The 22826-nt window shown below is 37.8% G+C and overlaps 1 pseudogene; it reads left to right on the top strand.

Moving 5' to 3' along the window:
* Positions 1-335: 335 nt before the first annotated feature.
* On the top strand, positions 336-6968 carry LOC126841457 (uncharacterized; annotated as a pseudogene).
* The last annotated feature ends 15858 nt before the right edge of the window (positions 6969-22826 follow it).

Raw genomic sequence — 22826 nt, 5'->3', positions numbered from 1 at the left:
AGAGCGGCGGCCCGGCTCTGCAGACGGATAGTCCGCGGTGGCGGTATTCCGGCGGTGATGACGGTGGGGGAACACACACACACACACACCCGGGCGCGCCACGCCGAACAGCCCGTGCGGCGGAATACAACGCGCCGTGGAACCGGTAGGGGGGAGAGGTCGCACGGCGGAGGTGTACACCGTCGGCAGACGGACGGGACGAGGCGTGGAGGTACGCCGGCCGGCTTTTTTCACCGGTGGCGGCGGCGTCGGCGGCGGCGGTCGGGGGCACAAGTGCGTGCGGGAGCGAGCGAGTGTGCGTGTGTGTGTGTGACTGTGGCCGACACCTCGCCGCCCCGCATCAGTCCTTTTATGGAAACCGTCTGGTACGCACGTCTTTTGCCCGCGCGCCGTACACGCACACACATGCATTTACAGTCTTATCCGTGCCGGCGCCAGCAGTGAACGTGTTCGCCTTAAAGCTACCGCGGAACACACCGTTTGATAAAATAGTTTGTTCTTATTACACATCCGTTGTTCCGCCGTTTCGGTTTCTAGTAAAAAGGTTTTTTTTTTTTTTTTTTAATCATATAAATAGTACGTTACTATTTTTCGCTACCTGTCGATTTTTATAGTATATCTATTATATATTGTATACGTTATTTTTTTTAACGCGCCAAATCGCTAAAAAAAAAAAAAAATTATAAAAATATATATAAATATATGTTAAAAGTTCGACATTGCGCTCGGTCGTAGCTTATATTAAATACAACAATATTATCGGATTGTAACACGGCGAAAAAAAAGTGTTTTCATCCGAGTGCTCGACGACAACCGTTGGGATTACGCGCACCAAAGTCACGTTGCCGGGTAAGTACTCCAGGAGTGAATAGGATAATGTAATTTTACTCATTTCGAACGGCATGTGCCTCACGTTTCTATTTGAAAACGTGGCGCGCGCGTTGGGCGTATACCGGCCGGCCGGCGTCGGCGTTGCGCCGGCGCTCTGGCGGCCTCCCTTCACTTTCGCGCGCGCCTCCAGTTATCGAACTTTTTTTCCCCTCCCGCCTCCGCTATGGCGATACCGGTCTCCCGCGTTTGGAATTTCCTCGGGAGGCCCGTACGTTATTCCTAGGGCACTTGCTTGCGTAGCCTCGCGTTACCACTTCGGCCGCCGTTGCTAATCTCGTCTGTTCGTTGCAGGTGCCGCCAATATGGTGAACCCGAGCACGGATATAATCGTCAACCAGATGACCAGCCTGGCCATGGACATCGCCCTGGACTACGTGTTGCCGGCGTCCCCGATGAGTGACGTTTGCAAGAGCGACCTGCTCGACATGCAGCGCGAAGTGGCCGACGCCGTCAACAGCGTCAACGGCCTGCTGGGCGGCGGCCTCGGTTGCTGCGGCCGTCCTCCCGCGGACTTCTGCAAGAAGAACAGTTACATAGGAGCGGCGGGCTGCGAATCGTGCGACGTGTGCCTGGTCCGTCAGGCCCGCCAGGTGGACAACAAGTCCGCCGGTAGCGCGTGCGGGAGCAGTACCGCGTCCGTCGGGACGGCAGAGACCACCATGGACATCAGTTGGTGCCAGTTCGACGGGTGCGAATTCGACACCGCCGACAACAGTTACCTGGACATATGCGATTGGATATTCTACGCGGACCGTTACGCGCTGACGGACGAGAACCGCGAGAAAGTGCAAAAAGCTTTCCAGATGGTGCCGCCCGGCGAAGTGACCGGCTACGTGGCGCCTCCGCCCACGCCCGCGTCTTCCCGGCCCGGGTCTACTGTCACCACGGCAGCGTCCATCAAGTCCGAACCGGACGACGACTATTTGTGGAGCAGCGACCACCACTTGCTGCAGCCGATCATACTGAAAGCCGAACCGGACGCCGACATACTCCAGATCACCGAACTCGACCACAGTTACCTACAGACGGGCGCTTCCTCCATGACCCCATCTTCGGCGGCCTCATCGCCGGCCAAACATCACCATCACCACCACAATATGGAATTGTTGGGTGTAGTCACGCCACCGCCGTCCCGGTCGCAATCGTCCGGTAAGTGATTTTTTTTATATTATTAATAATAGGGGTTTTTTTTCGACGATGTCTCCACCGAATTTATATTTTGTTCTCTATGACTTACTATATTTCTCCTTTGTTATCACACCGATGTGGTGTATATTATAATAATTAATAATAGAAAGTTCTATCTTTCGTCGTTGGCCCGGTTAATCTCTCGTCGGCCGTCTATCTATGGGTTTGGGAGTAACATTGCGCAATTTGCCGGTACACGCGAGAATTGATGCGCGCGCACAAGCCGGTACCGATCGCGGGACGAAGGAGGGGACACCGTGGCCGCCCGGCGGAGGCGGCGGCAGAAACGCGGGAAACGTTGGCCTAGTTCAAGGTCCTCCGCCGTCGCGCTAGACGGTTTTTTTTTCCGTTCATCACTGGCGCGCGGCGGCCGAGGTGATCTTCTCTCTCTCTCTCTTTTTTATACCGGATGTGATGGGAATATTCGCACGACCTTTCCACGGACGCATACATTAATTTCCCTACCTTTCACTTTTATATAATTTCATTATCATCAACGAGCGCCGCCATTTATACATTTTTCTAACGTGTTCGCCTTTATTGTTTTTGTATTGCTTTTATTTGGCATCGAAAAAGATGTTTATTTTTTATTTTGTTATGATACAAAACGTGTACCATTTATTGTTATTGATTTTTTTCCCTCTAAATATAACGCGCCATCCTGAGTTTTGTCTCACGCAAACAGAAAATGGCGGTCTTAACGTTTTTGGAAACATATTATATATAAACATACGTGTTAATAAAGTTTTATCTCCCGCCACGAGTTGAAAATAAAATAAAAAATGAAACCTACACGAAACACGATAGTATATTATATTGTTCTATTTTTGGCGGTAAACTAAAGGTATACCGTGTGTACACACACAAAAGCCATCGGCTGCGTATACTACATAATATTATTTTGTTTGTTATTATTTTTGTTTATATTTCATTTGAAAATAATATTATTTCGCTCGTCCGTCGGAATTCTTGGAATTTTTCAGCCATGTTTTTCGATCGTGGACCATAACTTGGTTGTAGGAAAAACTAAACGACGATGTTCCGATATTTCTGCAGTCTTCTTTTAATTGGGGAAATTGCCATTTTTTATTAAAATTTTATTTACAACGCACAGTGTAGAGTTTTGTCGGCTTTTTTTTTTTTTTTTTGAATGACATTGTTAGTGTAACTGGACTTATCTCTGTGCGCGCGAGGAAGTGAAATTCCCGGTCACTCGTTGATAATAGAAACGTGTATTTATACGTATTCTCGGTGTGACCGGGAATTCCCATAATCGTATAAACGTATATTTTAATGTTGTGATATCGGGCCGGGGGGAAAGGGTGGCAGTGGTAGTGGACCGTGTGTATAGTAGGTAGTACAATATAGTATTTATTGGGCGCGCTGCGGAGAGTGGAAGCCGCCAATCGATATACGGCGGCGCGACAAGAGTCCTCTATACGGTCGGCGTATTGCCCTTGAACCCTAACGCGGGCCCCTCGCGGTAGGCGACCGACGTGCGTGCGTGAGTGCGTTTTTCCGCCGCCGCCGCCGCCGTCGTAGAGGAGATTTTCCGTGCGCGCGCGAAAACCACCGTCGTGTGTCCGCCTCAATGGCCCCTCGCCGCACGGCGCGGCGGCTAGAGGCCCGCGTTGGCGGGAAACGCGGGCTGAGCGCGCCGGCGACCCTGACGTCACGGCCGCCTATCGATCCGCCCGGCGGACGTCGTATACATATATAAAATAATGTATAATATAATAATATTATTATGTGTATAGTAACGTCGTCGCCGTCGCGCGTATCGTAATATTTTCAAGTTCGTCGACCCGCCCTTGAACGCGCGCCGTCCGCGATACTACACCTCCTTTGACGTCGGCGTCGCCACCCACCCCCGCGGTCGGCCAAACTCTTCTTCAACTAATTTTGTATGTTTTTTTTTTCCCTTGCAGAAGAAGAAGAAATCGACGTGGTCAACGACAGTTGGGACACGCCCGACACGCCGAGAAAAGGCGCCACCATGGCCGACATAATGAAACGCGGCATCGTCAAAAAGCGCGACCCTCCGGTGACCAAGTGGAAGAACACGGTCAAGAGAAAACACAAGATGCCGACGACGACGACGACACGACGGTCGCGGTCGCGGCCGCGGCGTCGTACCCGATGCCGCCGCCGCCGCCGAAGAAGGTGTGCGGCGGTCTGTCGCTGTTGGACAGGTACAAGAAAGACACCAACTGGAAGGACAACACGCCGGTGTCGTCGCCCGTCCGCGTGGACGACGCGATCAAAACAGAACCGTTCGGCGACGACGTGATGTTGAAAACCGAACCGCTGACCGACGACGACGAGGACTACGACGTGGACGCCGCGTTCGAGCACCTGATGAAAAACGAACCGGAAGACATATTCGACGACGACTTTGACGATTACGACGACGAGAACGACGCCGACTGGGAGAAGATGATGAGGGCCGGCAACGGCGGCGGCAATGGCAAAGCGAAACCTTCGTCCAACCGCGGCTCGTGCAGTTCGTCGTCTTCGTCGTCGCCAACGCCGACCAACAGCGGCCGCAAGAAAAAGAAGAAGAAGAAAGGCGGCACCAAGTCTGGCGGCGGCGGCGGCAACAAGCACCACCACCATCATAATCATCATCATCAGTCGTCGTCGGCCGGCAAAAAGGTCAAGTACGACGGCAACAGCAGCAGCGGCAGCAGCAGCGGCGGTTACAGTTACAAGACCAAGCTGATGGACCCGGTCAAGCGGGCGCTGCACAACGACCTGGAGAAGTCGAGACGGGTGGAGACCAGCATGCTGTTCATGAACCTCAGCGAACAGGTGTCCTTCCTGGACGACAACCGCAAGATCCCGTCCAAGCTGAGCATACTGCGAGGCGCCAAACGGGAGTGCGACCTCATGATGTTGGACGAGAGGAGGCTGCTGTCCGAGAAGCACGTCATGCAACAGAAACAGCGGATGCTCAGGGACAGGCTGTTCGAGCTGAGGCGCGAGCAATACCACCGGCGGTACGGTAAGTAAGGGCCAGCAGTGAAATAAATCATTTTTTAACATTTAAAAAAATCTGATTTCGAAACCATTATTGCTCATACAACAATATATATATTATAATATATATTTTAATCGATAATTGATTGCACGTTAAAATAGATACGTGTTTCTAACGGTTTTCTTTTTCCATTGTTTTTTATATATATATATGATGATTATATAAAATGCAAATTTATTTTTTATATTTAAAAAACCGGAAAAAAAACAAATAGGATTTTTTTATTTTAAGTCCGCTCTTCATATTTTTACTATCCCCGGTCGCGTGTTATGATGTCTAATAATAATAATTGTACTTAACAAACAAAAACAAGTACATAATAATGATTATTATTATTCAAATATAATATGTGTATAAACCTTAACCGAAACATAATTTATTATTATAATAATATATGATATCTTTTGCAATTTTATCACAACCGAGAAAAGCACGAAGTGTATTTTTTAATCGAGACGATGTTCCTATTGTACAGTTTTTTCGTTTTTAAGTATAATAATAATAATAATATATTATAACGTTTTAGTTTTATAGAAATGATAAAATTATTTTAATGTTACCCATATAAATTAGATTCGTCGAAAAATACCTTATTTTTTAGTGTGTATGTAAAGCAGCGAGTTTGATATTGTAGTTTTACAATTTTTGAAGAATAAAAATTATTATTATTATTAATTATTAATAACTTTAATACGACGCTTACCGTGCTGCTCCCGCCCCTATACCACCCCTATCCCACTTTTTTTAATGCACAGTACAAAATAGATTAAGATCTTCGAGAAAAAAGCGATAGACTTTCCCTCATCCTTTAAGTGGGCATGATAACATGTATACGATATTAAATTATATAATATTTTATAGTATATCCATTTATTTGTTTGTTTTTTTTTTTTTTTGTTACGTTTTACCTGATTTCGTTGCATTTCCAAGTTGTGTTTGCGCATTTTCCTTCATTATTATTATTATTATTATTATTTATTACCTTATTACTTTATTATTATTATTTTTATTATTATATGATTATTACTTTTATTTTTTGGTTTTTCAAGTTTTTTTACATTTTTTTTTTTTTTGTTCACTTAAAGGCACCTTATTTGAAACGCACTAATGATGGAAAAACTAATATTTTTTTTTAAATATAATTTTTAAAAAACCAACCAAGCTTCTTAAATAATATTAATTATTAGAAGAAAAAAAAACAACACATTTCTCGTTAAAAACGGCGCTTATTTATAAATATGAAATATTATGTGTGTGTATATAAATATATATATATATATAAAGTAAATATTTTTTAAATGTATTTTTAAATTTTAACACAAAACAATTGGTAAAAAGCTTTTTTGTATTTTTAAGTAGTCGTTTAAGTATTTGATAATTATAATATACATATATATTTGTATGTTTTCTTAAATTTCTTAAAAGAAAAAAATGTATGAACGTTTGAACTTTTTTTAATTGTCGGATAGCAATTATTATTATTATTTTAATTTTTTTGTAATAATATTATACCAGAGGATGTAACAGGAGTGTTCATTAATGTTAGACTTTTATTTTTTGTTTAGAAAAAAAAAGAAATGGGACGTTAATTTTTCCTTAGAAAAAAAAATACAATTTTTCTCCTACGATACAAATGTGATAAGTGCTGATATTTTTTTAAGATTTCGTATTTAGTTATTAGGCGCATCAAGTTATCTTTCGATTATTTTTTTTTCAACAACACGTTTCTGCCGCAAACAAAATTTGTTTAAAAAAAAAAGGACTTCCCAACGTGACACAATTGAAAAAAAAATATATAAGTTTTTTTTACTCTAGTCTCGAGTGCCATCTAAGAAAAAAAAAAGAAAAAGTCCCAATACTACTAAACAATACTTGATAACATCATCTCAAAAACGCATGAAATAATTTTTGATTTGTTATATTTTTCAATTTTGTTTTGCACAACAACTAACACACTACCGCGGAGAAATAAATAGTGAGACTTAATTTTTTTTTTGTAATTAAGGCTGAACGTGGTTGTTAACCAAAAAAAAACTTGCATACATTTTTTTATTCGACAAAATTTAATCGGATCGTAACAATTTTTTTAATAATAATTTTAAATTTATATTTAATTAATCATATTGTACAATTTCGTAAAAAAATTATCTAAGCCATAAGTTTAATATAATATATTTATATATTAATTATGATATAACGATTATAATATTATATTTAATAATAATAATAATATCGAAACATAAGTTTTTTTTTTTAACATTGAAATATATATATATATTTTTTTTATGTACAGTCTGTGGCGTTAGCCTAGAAGTTGTTAGACTTGCTTTTATCTGTTATTTTTAAGTTTTGTTTTTTTTTTTTATTATTATTATTTACTTGGTAACGAGCTACGATTTTTCTTTTTATTACAATTATTATAACTATTATTATTAAATTTACATTTGTGAGAAAAAAAAAACCCTCAAGTTTATATACAAGGAAACCCATAATACCTCTTTTGTCAGTTTTGTAATAAATGATTACAAATAACAAATCATAGCACATAATCTTTTTTTTTTTTTTAACTATTTATGTAATCTATTTAAAGTGACGATATTTGATATTTTAGAGTCTATGTTTTGTATTTTATTCATACTTATATTAGATAAAAAACACAAAAAGTAAAAAAAAAAATTAAAAACATAAATTTGGCAATTTGTTTTGTTATGATGGAAAATTTAAGCTAGAATGAAAAAAAATGGCGTACAGCAAAAAAAAAAAATTGGCATTTTTTATTTTTCTGTGTGTGTGTGTGACTTTCCTCTGTCAAATGGTGTATTGTATTTCTGGTACAGCTCATGGCTGTCAATTAAAGCTGAAATACTCTTTGTTTTAATTATTCTTTTCGAAGAAGAGTATAGAGTATAATACTGTAATAATACTTGAAAAATAAAAGTTACATGTTCGATATTAATATGGATGAATAATAAACATAATAAATTGTACAAAATACAACTTTAAGATTACTGGTTAACGCGTGTGCATATCAAACACGCTGTACATAGTGCGTTGGTTAAAAGATGATGACTATTATGTGGAGGTAGGAGGCAGAGACCGGATTTCAAGTGGAGGAGGAGGAGGAGGAGTCGGCGACCAGGTTCAAGGTTGTGTAACTTGTACATACCGCCGACGATGGTTGTCCGTGCGGCGGTGGACGTCGTCGACGGAATTCCGATCGGTGGTCCGCCGTCGTCCTGGGCTAGCGCCAAATGCGTAAAGTTGAAACACGACACCGGCGGCGGCGGCCGAACGAGCCGCTCCTGCTCTGACGCGCGCGCGCGCGCTCTCGAGCGACCGGCTTCTCTGCTCTATGCGTCGTTCGCGTCACTCTTCCACGTTGGCCGCCACTCGACTCTCATCCGGTGCCCGCCAATAATTAAAGCGTGTACGGATAAGACCGTCTATTTTCATTATCGTTTAATTCTTAGTTACTTCTATTTGATAAGCTAAGTTATTTCAATTTTATTACACTAAACGAACAAAATATTTAAATAGATTTACAAAAGTAATATAATATTTTATCATTACTTGTGTGTCGACTACAATATTTACACTGGAAAAATTAAAAAACACTTAAGTTCAAATGAACAGATGAAATGTTAACAATACATGTGTAATGTATATTTTGTTAAATTCAGACGGATGTTTACAGATAGTAACAAGCTACTAAAAGTAAAAAAATATGTTTAGGCAACGGTATAATAAATATTATATGGCTAAAAAAAATGGTATAATGCTATCAGATTTTTGAGAAATTACAGGCCAACGTGAAAAGGTTCACTTAAATTAATAAAAATAATTTCAAATGTTGTTGTGCGGTGTTCAAGCGGACTTCTGCTGGCAAAGATAAGTAAAGGTGTACAGCAAAAAAAAAAGTATGTCCCGCCACACTTGAAGTACTTATAAAATATTATTTTCAAATGAAGTCTAAGATCGGGAAAAAAAACGACTGAATAGACTAAATTACTAATGATGTTTGCGGCTAAACTTAAAGCTGTAGACGTGATTTCTGGGTAAAAATATAAAAAAAAAAAATCATTAACGGTGTTTTTTGTAATACACAACAATGTATAATACCTTTTTTTTATGAAGTGTACTGTATATATTTTAAAACTTGGGTAAAAAGTTGAAATCAGCACTCAGTAGTTTACCTTGGACCTTTTTAAGAGATGAAAACAATTCTGCACAGTTAACTATATTATCACCTTTTCGACACGATAAAAAATACCCTGCTCGATTTACTATTGACCTAATTATTTAGCCTCAATTTACAAAATATATTAATCTTTTAATATAAACATGTTTAAACTAACGCTATACTTAACACTAATAATAAGGTTTTTAGAATCCCAAACCTCCGCCCATGGCCATAATCTCTACACTGGAACGGTGATTTTTATTCACACATGTTCGTATTACATACAAATAATTCTAAGGCCCCCCCCCCCGGGCCTGGGGGAGGGCACCAGAAGTGTTGTTTTTTTTGGTCATTAGGCCAAAATGGTTATTCGAACACACATATCTCGTTGGCTATTAACAAATAATAATTGTTATTATAATTAACGACAGTCGGTCGTCGGTTGCGGCTCAAGTCGGTTTTGTGTACCTAAATATACATATTATTATATCTATACAGATTAGTATCAACCAGGCTTTATCACCACCTTGACTCTTCGGCGGCGGCGGCGGTGGTTTAATTAACGCAGAGTACGGCCAATGGGAAAAAAATGGGCTGTGTACACACAAACCGTGTTTAGGCTATATTATATAATTTTTTTATTTATACATATATGTAGTAACACATAGATGGAGGGCAGGCGCTTTTAATCCGTAACATGTGCACGGTAGTGAAAAGTGAAAGAAAGATAAAAAAAACAACACCGGGGAATAATTAGTGTGTACAGCGTTCTCAGTGGTCAAGACTCGAGTAGCAGTAGTAGTCGGTTAGGTACACCTAATAGTATCGATGTTGCTGTGCATTATAATACATACCTATACACCTATGAGGTCTGATAGTTGTGAGGTGCACGTAAGTACGCGAGATGGGGTATTAATGGTGCGCATCCAAAACAACAACAACATCATCATCATCATAATGGTCGACCTACATTTATGTACATGTATATATATGATTATTATTATGCAACAATACTATTATTATACCGCCGCCGAGGAGGAGTCGATTAACTCGGTTAGGCTATCAAGAAAGTATCTTCGGATATCACGTGACACTTGTTCGGAGGTGATTATATATAATGAAAACAATAACTTCCCTAAATAGAAAAAAAACAGGACCAGTCCGTATAAATAAAACGGCTATACACTACCGGAGGCGATATTATTATTAAAAACGGGTTAAAAAAAATAATACTACATTATCCGGCCGTTACAAAATTACACGGCGTACGATATTTGGACTTCTAGTCTTACATCTCGTATACAAGATAACTACCGCACGTCCCGGTGAAGCTGACCGATCAAAAAAAAAAAAAAAAAAAATACTATAATATATATTATTTTTTCAACGGTCGTTTGTATATTTTAAGCCACCCGAGCACTCGAGTCGCATTCACCCCCCCCCCCTATGTTTTAAGGTTAATAATTAAATAATATTACCGTTGATAGGATCGACAATTGTCTCAAAACAAACGGAGTACACGCTAAGCTTAGGTACTTGGACTGTAAATACTATTATTTTTTTAAATTCGACGGTTACGTTGTATTAGTCGTTTGTGGAATATATTTGTATATTATGTTACATTGTCAACATAGTGACCTCTTTGATTTAACTTAGTACCCCGTGTATGTAGCGTCACCGATCGGTGCAATCGAAATTGGTAAATTGTTTTCCGCTTATCCTTTTCTAAAACCTAATTAAGACGTGTTGGCTACGCTGTGGCGGTACAACCAAAATAGGTGGATAAATGGCCTTAAGGTAACTGACCTGGGATGCATCACATTCCCCTATAATAGGACTAGACGCGGTCCGACCTGGCATTTCTAATCTGCTGCTGTCGGCTGGAACTTTTGTTCTGCGACACACGTCAGACGTTTAAATGATCTTAAAGTCACCAGACTTGGCCGGCACACGTCAACCGCGATTAGGTTCGAGCAGACGGTCACCTAGGTCCCCTGGGAGTATGATACGATAACCCAAGCCGACCTCGTCTGACCTGACCTAACGTGACCCGTGTAATTCGGTTGTGGGTCTGTCGAGAAAACTACGACCGGGGACACTAATACAATTATTTATGAACCGAGTAACCGTAATAATAAATGATGTGTATAAGAATAATATTATTATTTACAAGACGTACCGGGAAATCCGGCGGCGGCGGCGGTTGTACAATATATTGTGATGTTCATAGTAATTCATAATTAACACGACGCAGCAACGTACTCTATTTATAATAGAAAATAATTGACAACAAATCGCGGACTCCGCCGCAGATGTGTGCGGTCAAAATATATTATAACGAGGCGATAACGGCAACCAGAACGCGTCGGTCGTTCAGTGTGTTAAGAAGTATATTGTCATGTTGTTGGAGAGTAAAAAAAGACAAACGCGATAATCGGTTGGAAAATACATACTACGCGATGCCCGTTTATATAACAACAACGAGAGACAACGCTTATGATGTATAGAGGAATGTTGTCTAAATAAACTGGCACCGAATAGCTATAGATTACAAATTTTTCCTGTCTGTGCACATTTGCCACAGTCCCGGAAGACGATGATGTTATTATAGAGAGAAATTAGCATTATAATTTGCAAATAAACCATAGACAAAATCAAACTATTAACAAATAAACTATTAACAAATGTAATTAGTTATCAAAAACTGTCTCTTACATTACTCTCGGGAGTGTATTTTATTTTTATTTAGCACAGGACTTGTAGTCTACGGTGCAGAGTCTGGGCAAATCTTGTACACCAAAATACAAATTCAATTTTAGAACACCAGTGTCGTTGTTGCACAACGGACCGAGACGGCTTTTGAACTTTTGGATTTTCCAACGTAAAGGAGGAGCACAAAGTAAATAGTAATTATTATTAGGGCAGGGGGAAAAATCCCTTTGTCGCGCGACCGAGACAAAAGCAATCGTGCACAGAGTACACACGCCTGTATACGTGACTTAGGAACGGGGATCAAAAAAAAGAAAGTTCATTATTATTATTTTTTTTTTTTAGCTAAAACGCCACACAGGAATGTCTGTGTGGCTTTTTTTATGTGTACACAGATGTATATGTATATATTTATAAATTGGGAATGGTCCCGCCGCCGTTTAATATTGTATACCAGTCGTGGTTTTGGAAAAACGGTCACATAGTCGGTCGGTCTGTCAAAAATATTTGCCTTCATTACATTTTTTATGGACAATTCAATTTAATATTCGCGCAGACCCGTTTATGTGCGGCAAATTCCATTTTTAGAGCTGCGTCGCCTCAATAATGCAAGTTCGTGTCTCGTCTGGAGGTCGTCGGCGCCGTCACGAATGGCATGCAGACGGTTAAATGGGAAATGGCGGGAAAAAAGCTCTGCAAAGGTGCAAAAAATAAAAAAAAACTACAATTCTGACGAAAATACAATATATTATATTTTGTAAGTTGTCCTCGAACAAAATGTTTGAAATACAACAGCTGCATTACGTTAGTCGGGTGATTCTATTTTAACGCGCAGTATTATCTTATACATTTTTAATGGACATGGGTATTTCCAACATGTCACATTTGCAAATTTGGCGCAGAAAGTTGCTGTTGATGATCTAATATCCACCACTGACCTAACCAAATGTTCATGGAAATCGCAATAAAAATATACAATACATTGATGTATAAGAAAAAAAGCTCAAAAATTCTTCAAGAAAATATGTCGTATTAAACACTTCTGTGAGCCCATTGTAGATGGAATGCAACATATGTTTATTATTACATAATTTTATTTTGTTAGCAAAACAAAATACATTTAATTCAGGTGGCGCCTCGTAGTCGTTATAGAAATAAGATTTGCGAAATAAGGCCAATACATTTTCAGGATGAGCCATTTTTGTATTGTCCACATGTCATACTTATCTGTGTTCAGTGTTGTTGAAACGCAGCTTGTAGAATTAATAAACGGCGTGCCGCACAAACTATTCATTATCGTTTGTCAGAGTCATTAAGCAAATAAAACCTGCACTAGCATCGATAAAATACCTCGGCAAGTATAGATAAAAACAAATAATCCAGTAGGGGAAAAATGATAAATCATTATTACCGTTGCTGAATAACCGAAATTCCAATTTCTTTTTGAAAAATCACTATTAGGCTACGTGGCTGAGTAGTAGTATACCAGTAGTAGATGCCAGTAATAATGAACAGTGACAGTAATAATTGTTAGTCGGTAATTTTAGTGGCCAGCAAAGGGTGAGTTTTTTTTATTTTCACATTAAAAATCTTAGTTAATCTCGACAAAACACTTATAACATTGTCAAGTCGACTGACTTGCTGGGGTTTTCATCATCGTGATAATTATTGTAAAGAACTTATTCGCGGGGAGGCCGAGTCGATGCGTTACTCTTGTCGATTGCTTTGAGTTGGTCATAACGTGTTAAGTTCGGCCTAAGTGCATATTGCTCCAAAAGCCAAAAAAACCGACAAACGGCGGCTCGGTCGCGCCGTTATGCAAAATCATACATGCACTACACTCTGCTACTGTACTGTATTCATAATGTTATTCATTCAATTGGTGTATAGGTCATGATAGATAAAAAAAAAAAAAAAATTACAAACATGTTGACCTCTTGCTGCGATACCGCGGACTTCAGTGCCAAGGCCAGATAGAATAATTTTAAACGCGTTATTATTATTCGTTTGTTAATTAATTTGAAAATAATAAAGTACATTGTAACGCGATTACCATTTGGTGTTATGGATTGATCATGGTAATTATTATAGTAATTACATTGTTGTACAAAGTGTTAAAGTCTAAGAATTTATTGTCTTTTTTTTTTTTTTTTTTACAGTGGTTTCTTCTTGGTACACAGTAACAACGTTGCGTGGCAAAGCTGCGAATCGTACATTGTTGTTGTTGATGTACAATTGGGGTTGTTTAATAATAAAAAACGAAATTTGCTAGGCTCACTCGGTTAGGTTTTTTTTTTTTTACGTTACTGTTGGAATTCGGTAAAAACCAGAAAAATCTGCTGACGAACGGGTTTTTTTTTCATTACTATTATTTAAACCGTTGGTCGCGTCACTGTCTGTTCCCGTTTTTGAAACATTACGGATGATTAAGTGTGGTAGAAAAAACAAGAGTATCGTATTTTTTTGAGAAAATCGTCGTCAGGTGGGGTCGTAACAGCTCCATCTGGGACCAACATGCTCGTTGGTCTATGAATCTCATGCAAAGGGATAACGGCATGTGCGTATATAAGGTCGGCGTTTGTAAAGTGATAAAATATAATAAGAGTTTTCTTATTTGTTCTAATGACCGAGCAATGATTTATCTCGAGCCCAACGTTCGGTTATTGTAAAAATAAACTCCATTAAATTAAATACTTGCTTCGTCGAAGTCGACGATTCTACAACAATAGAAATACCAAAACAATAAAAACTTTAGTCCATATACATTATGTATACCATATGGACGGCTAGGTAGCACCGTGAGTTTGAAAAATTGAATCATTCGTCAAGTTTTTTAATATCGATTAAATATGAATTAAAAAAAAAATAATAATAATTTATAAGGTATTTTTTTTTTTTTTTTGGCTGCGCTATATGGGTAATATTCAAGGTGAAGCACCATCTCATAACTAGAACGGAGGTGTTTAAGCGTTGAAAAAAAACTATTAAGTCCCCTCACACCGTAATTGAGACAATTTCGAGGGTGTTTTTTTCAAACTAGAGGAGCTTGGCACACCAAAGCCTCCCCTCCCCCTCAAATTGCGTCTATAAAGCTATACAGCGATTGGTGGCAGTCATAGTGGGCTTGAGAATAAGCGAACTGAACTAAAACGGATTATTTAGCTATTAAAATGTATAATATATGGTATTATTGTTTTTTGACGTACATAATTCATACATTTTATCAATAACATGTAAAATATATTTTATCACGCACGTGTTGTGTCATTACTTAAGAAATTAAAAATAAGATTTTTTTTCTTCTTTTTGATCTCGAGGATAAAGATCTTAAATTACTTCCAAGTTGAATTTGTATATTTTACATTTTCAGTTGTTATAATTTTCTTTTTCTTTTGGATCTCAAGGATAAAGATCTCAAATCGGTTTTAAAAAGCCATTGCATACTTTATACTTTATTGATATAATAAAATTTAAACATGACTTTTTTAAAAATTGTGCTAACTATCTGTTAATGTGTAAATGTTATTTTGATACCTAACTATGTATTACATTATTGAAGTTCAATAATGGGTCTCTCTACAGTATTATTTTTTTTTGAGGGTCATATATGGGCCTCGTGATAACAGGGAAAACAATAATTTTTTGGTAAGTGACATTGTGTGGCCACGAGACCCATTTTTGAGTCTCACTCCTAATTGGTTAAAAAATATACTTAGGCCAATCTGTAAACCATTTTAATAGTATGTACAAAATTTCAATTCGTTTGAGCCAATTTTTTTTTAGTCAATCATGTCAAAACCCTCTTAAGGGTATAGAAACGTGAGACCTAAGTGTTGTGGGTCTCATGGCGCTCAACGTAATAGTTAGATCCTGTTGTACTCGAATAGCAAGTGAAGTAAATAAAGTAGAGAAATTTAAGTTGTCCCCTGGTTAGGTTAGTGTCATTGATATATTTACTACTTAGGTTTAACACCGTCGTCCGTCCTAGACGCGACCGCTTTTTTTTTTATCGCCCGCCTCCGTCCTAAAACCAAAATAAATGTTTAAAAAAAATATACACAACTACTTAATAGTTTTCAGTGACGGCCAAAATAGCGCCTAGGTTAACCGGCGACGACGACAGCGTGCGGCCGTTCAACTTGGCGCACGTGTTGCTGCTTAAGCTGTGCCAAGGTATCATCAAGCTCTTACTTAGCCATTTGTGTGTGACCATTCACGCCATCGTATCATCATTATAATACAGTCAGTTTAGACAACCTAATAATAATGATAATAACCGTTTGTGTGTTTGATGATGATAATAATATATGCTCGGAGAAGAAATAATAATTGTCAAAAATAAGCCGCTCGCCGCCACGGTCATAATCGTTTTTTTTTTTTTTTTTTTTTGAAATGCTAGTTTAATATTCTAACATGTGCACAGACACACACTACATTATAATAATATAACACAATATACATGATAATCGTGTCTAATTTTACTTTTTTTAAGTTCTTTTTCTCGGAACGCATCTAGGCGTTTTACACGTTTTAGCCGAGAGCCTATTTACATTTCAATTCTTATATACTCTACATTTTTCAGGTCTTACACGCATACCGCATTAAACCGTTGAACATGATATATATATTGAACATAAAATTCCAAATTGAAACAATCGGTGAATGTTCAAGAATAGGTATAAAAGAAAAAGAAGAATACATAACTTCTTAGTGAAATAATAATTGAAGAGTGAATTTGTCAAACGTTCTAAGTGCCAAAGTATAAAAATTGAACTTAATAATTTTATTTGTATTTCACGCGTTACGGGAAACAATTTTTCACATTTGTCAAGCGAGGAATAGTTGTTTATAAAAAAAACAATCATATTTAACACTTAAAAATATGCTTAAGTGTTTCCGGTAATGTAAAAGTAAAAAAAGTAAAATAAAGTTCAATTTTTTTGCTTTGGCACTTAAAACGTTTGACAAATTCACTCTTCAATTCGTCTAATTCAGCTTTGTGCTGTTGGCCAAGTAAGTTTGTGAAAATTCAAAGTTGCAAAGTTTGTCGGGAGGAATGTCCAGGAAATCAAGAACATATTGTCAAGGTATCAAAGAAATCCAACTTATTTGAATGTTGAAACATTGGCAGTTATAGTCTTAGGATAGGCGCCATTTGAGAAATGGATGTTGTTTGATTGTCAGTAGTAGATTTTTTTTTAATATATAGTTAAACGACCACTGGATCAAGGCGATTAGGTTGTTAATGCCTAGTAAAAAACAGTTTTTTTTATACATATATAATCGTGTCATGCACCATTACTATTAGTGCTATCCAATTAATTGCGGATTAAAAGAAAATACATAAAAATAACAATTTTTTTCTTATAGATTTATTACCGTACCAGTTTTCCGATGTCGGTTAATATATTTTAATAGTTATGCCTATCCTCCATAGTGTATAATATTATTAGGTTGTACAAAGTACCATGTACAATATCATAATAGCAGCCATGCGCCGCACGTTTATCATGTGTCTGGATTTAGCACACGGTTTTTCATTGCTTATTAATTAATATTTAACCCAGTTTCGGTGGTAGGTAAAAACCGTCCTAGAAATATTTTACTGTAAAACAAATCCGCACGGTTGACAACGTGTGTAACTCGTATAACAGCCCTCACCGGTCAGGTTATAACGGCGTCATATAAGACGAGGAAAACCGCCATAATAATAATAAAATACAATAATATTATTATGTCTACTAGTATTAGGCCTAAACTAGAACTAAAAGAAAACAGGACTTGATGGCGTTTTACATATTATCATAATTAGTTGTTATTAACAGCTATTACACACGCACACACTATCTCTCTCCTCTCTCTCTCTAGTGTCTTTAGAATATTGTGCCGATTGTGTTTTGTGAAAATTACAAAAATAATTCTGAAAAAAAAACGTGACTTCTTTGAAAGTGTGTGTTTGACGTTATCCACATGTGTTTTCAGTCGAAAATAATATATTGTACAAATTGGACCCATCCGTCGACAAAAAAAAACAGCCGATTTTACAAAAAACTATACGATTAGTAGCCGGGCGATTATGATGGTAATAATAATAATACAACTGATAAGAACACGGTGTTGCGTTTCTGTTGTCTTTTAAGGCATATTATTATTGTTGTTATGACAGGAGACGGGAGCAACGTTAATATTATTGTGGAGAAAATGCTCAATAGTATTATTGTGCTCTCACTGCCAAGACCCGTGTCGAATGGCGATCATTTTGCCGGTTACCGGCTCAAGGGCAGAAGAACACCACAATATAACGTCGTGTAATCATATTATGAATAAAAATCGAATTATTCGGTGGAAGTAAAAAAAAAAAAATGTAAATAATTTATTATAAATCGCAAATCGACTGTTGTCCCCGACAACGATATATATTTTATGAGATGTGTTCACGGTTGGCCGTCTTCAGTGTCACGGCGTGTTAATACGTTTTACTCGGTTCGGTGGGTGGTACAAAATAAAACTACCCGAAAAAAAAAAAATATTAAGATTTTTGTCTTAAACATTTGTTAGGTACACCACCCCGACAGCAGTGCTGTTTAGACGGGGTGGATAAACAACCACGGCCGGCGAGGCAGACCCGTGAGTGACGTGACTGCCAATTTTTACAACAGAGTGGTACAATTATGAATGAAAAAAGAGGGGGGGGGGAGCAATGCAATTGACCGTTTGACAACGCTTTGAAGAGACCGTAGACCACCGTTTAGGTGGGCCGTATTGGTGTGGATATAAATATACCGTTTTTACTTGTAAAAATTACGTTAATTTTCTTCAAATATAAATATATTTTTTACAAGATTGGCCACACGTTTAGTTATTAGATTTTAGGTAGGTATGATTATTTCCCTACTCTGTCGTCACAGGACACAGCATCGATTTCAAGTAAACACCAATATGGGGGGGGGGGGGTTAATATTGGTAATATTAAAAAGTCACTCAAAGTTTAAGCGTGTCACGGTAGAAGTTAATATCAGTAGGCGTGGGGGTGGAAAGTGCTAGCAATAATGCAGCTCCCACTTTGTCTTGGCCATTTCTAAGGAGAAAGTATAGGCAATTTTTCGATAAAATCTTAATTTAGAGCTTTAACGTACACTTATAAATACAGTAAATGAGAGTATTTTATTGATTGCAATTTTTTTTTTTTTTGTCAAACAGTCATTTCTATAGGATAAAATCACAACTTCTCCCCGTCAATATGCTACGCCAGTATTGACACTATATTTACCAAATGTTCACAATGTACATTCACATAGAAGAACTTTATCAACCACTTTAACGCTACCCCGGATCAGCCACTGTGTTGGAAGTTGGAAGTACACGAATGGAACAAGTGGCGTTTTTGTGTTTTCGAGGGGTCAGTGCACCCGCCGGTAATGAAGGTACCGAGGACGACGGTAATAATATGTAAAGTACATTGTTGTTGTTGTTTCTTACAGTGTGTATGTCGAGTCTACTGGATCACGAGGTCACGAGATCACTGAGATGATCAACGATCACACAATGAACGATCAACGATGATGATTGTTATTATGATGGTCAGAGTGCCGCACTATAATAATAATTTATCAATGTTTTGCGGTGACGGTGGTGTAGATACACACACACACACACGTGCACTATTCACCGGTCTAATAATATTATTATTGTGTGTATACAACAATATTGTACTATTGGAATAAACGCATGTTAATTGTGGGTTGCCCGGTTCGTCGGGTCCATTGTCGTTTGTACTTGATTTCTTAACGTTTCAATATACCAACGTTGTTACCTGTTCGTCGGTATCATTGTAGGTTTACCTACAACACCGTTTTGTCGGTTCGGTTTTTATGAAAAAAAAAAAAAATTCAAAATGTTTGACGTGTGCGGCCTACAAAAGTATAGTTACCGGTTTATTTTAACGCGTACCTACACTCTGTGTAATATTATAGGCTACATAATAGTATAGGCTACAGCCCACAACGCCACACGGTCGGCAAGCAAGTTGAACCGCTGTTGGATACACAATTTCGAAAAAAAAAATTGTGCGCGTTAAGTAAACAACGTCGAAAGGGCGTAATCCGAAACCTACTCAGAAGTAGATTTCAAAAAAACGCAAAACAATCGACGGTTAGTAAGCTCTAAAATGTCGCCGTCTCTAAACATATATGTATATATATATATATATTATTATATAGAAGTGTGTAATGTGTATACTTGGTGTCAAATAACGCAACTGCGTAAGTTCTGTGGCTTTCGACCTCGAGTCACATTGAAAGCATACAACAATAATTTGATGACGTCGTTCAGGCTTAATATAGACTCCTCGGCCGGTCGACAATAATATTGTATTATAAACAATTTTATTATAAGTAACGCCGAGCACTTATATGAGACGGCGACGTGAAGTTTTCATATAATATAAGTGTAAAGAAGTCCCACCTCTCGTCTAATTCCGGGTTTCAGCCTAAATCAATCTTGTGTCTTATTGACAAGTCTCATTTGCAAGTTTCAAAGGTCAAGCAACAACTTAGTCGAAAACTAACCGAGACACAGGTCGCGGTTGTGTGTGGGTCAGGTCGATAGTGTTTCAATGGAATCTACCCGAGAGTGTAAGAGACTATCATAGAGAGACTGGTTCTGATGAGTTCTATATTGAGGTACCATCAAAGTGTTTTACGCCCCGACGTGCGTTGGACTTGAACACAAGTATAGATTGTGCATTTGAAAATATTGCGCATAAAATAACACCTATAATAATAATAATAATAACAAGTGCATAACCCATTATTCACTGGTGGTCCGGAAATCGTGCATGCGTGTGACGTCCAAAGGTGTGTGTGTGTGTGTGTGAGTATAAAAATGCAATACATCTATTTTATTGCGACCAATGGCCATCTCGCACACGGCAATGAATGAATTATACACAAGTATAATGACACCGGATTTAATACTTACAAAAAAAAAAATCAAAAATATGCTGCGTTTCCGGTATTCGAATGTAATATCGGCGTTAATCGCGCATATTGTTGGTAGGTACAATGTATAATGTGTATATAATTTTATGTTTATTGCAACGTCGGAAATATTTGTGCATTGTGTACGACGATGATACAGCAGGATGTTAATGCTATATGCACGCTGTATGTATACATTTCAATAATAATTGTATTATGTGTACCTGAAGTGCATCGAAAACACCGGCGGCGGCGCGCAAAAATTTAATTTCGCTTTCAAGGTTCATAATATTATTATTATTATTATGCACGAGTGTTGTCGACCCCGGTGCAGTTGCACCGGCGGATCCGGTCGCCAGACGGGTAAAAGGAAAGAAGTAAAAAAAAAAAAAAAAATAAGAAGGAGAATCTCGCGGTACGGAGAAAAACAAATTCACATGCAACATATTATTCATGAATAATATACTATTATGATGACGACACAAGTTCCATCCGAAAACGGTTGAAAGTCTTTTTTTTTAAATTAATTACTCTGTTAGCGCAGCTAGAGTGTGTGTGCAATTAAAGAAGACCATAAGTAAAATCAAAGACAAAAGTGCACTTTAGCGGGTTTTTTTTCTAATTTATACTTCATATTATAATTTATTGGTAAAATAAGATTGACATAGACAATAATAATGTGCAGTACCAAGACCACCGTACATGGTCGGAGGACAGATATTTCTCGCGTTATTTAATATTTGTCTAAGTTAACCCTCCCCACCCCTATATATATATATATATGTCTCAGCCGTTGATGAATGTCCCTGAAAATTATCTTAGAAAAAAAAAATAGTTGTAAGCTACACTATATTATTATGTAAAATAATCGAATATGAAATCAAACGAAACGTTTAAAATGTAGCTAACAAAAAACGGTGTGGTACGGAATACATTTTCTGTAAAAGCTTAAAACACATACATTTTAAACTGTTTACATTTGTACGGTAAATAGAATAATGACAAACGACAATTTAATTAAAAAAAAAAAAAAAAAAAAAACTATTATGGCGCCAGTTGACACTGAATGGCGCCAAACCAGATACTGCCATGACAGCCGTTAAAATTTGCAAAGATATTTTTCTTAAACCGATTGAACTCGGTTAAAACTTGCCCAATAATTTCGGATAAAACAATATACGTTTTTAGCGCGCAAAAAGTAGAAAAATAAATTAAACGGTACACAAACATAATGTATTAAGTATTCGTAATATAATTATTTACATTGTTTTTCTATTTTTTATTTATTTTAATAATACTAAGAAAACGATATTTGTCTATAGTAAAGAATTACTCCGCACTAAATATGATTTACTACAAAAGTGTGAAAAGCACATTTATATTTCAACACTACACCGAAATGTGTAGCTAAAAAAAGAAGTTAATCAAGATTTATCGTGCTTAGGGTATCGTTTTACATCATCTCACACGAACAATATCACTGGTGGCAATATTTTACAACTAACGCAAACTTATCAAAATTAAGACCCGGCTTTCTTATCTTAACAACCGTGTGAATCATGATTAGCAATTAGATACAACACAACACGAATCCGACCATTTTTCGGAACCAAACGCATTACAGTTTACACATAAATTATATCTCATTAACAATAAATTAAATGGCAATTGCACGCTATTGACCGCTTTTTCGGTTTTTTTTAATCTGTGAAATATTGTGCTCTGATTTTCTTATACTGTGAAGTGAGTATAGGAAAAGTACCGCCAACCAAATGGGGGGAGGGGGGGGGGGGTACAAGTGAAATTTGTTGCAAGTTTTACAATAAATTTCATCGAGAGA

This window comes from Adelges cooleyi, unplaced genomic scaffold (assembly GCF_023614345.1).
Source record: "Adelges cooleyi isolate 19-005CV unplaced genomic scaffold, UGA_ACOO_1.1 ACOO_flye_CR_arks_rails_tigmint_CR_PRNA_381, whole genome shotgun sequence".
Classification (NCBI taxonomy): Eukaryota; Metazoa; Arthropoda; class Insecta; order Hemiptera; family Adelgidae; genus Adelges; species Adelges cooleyi.
Note: the sequence above shows the minus strand (reverse complement) of the source record. Positions and strands in the feature narration are given on the sequence as shown.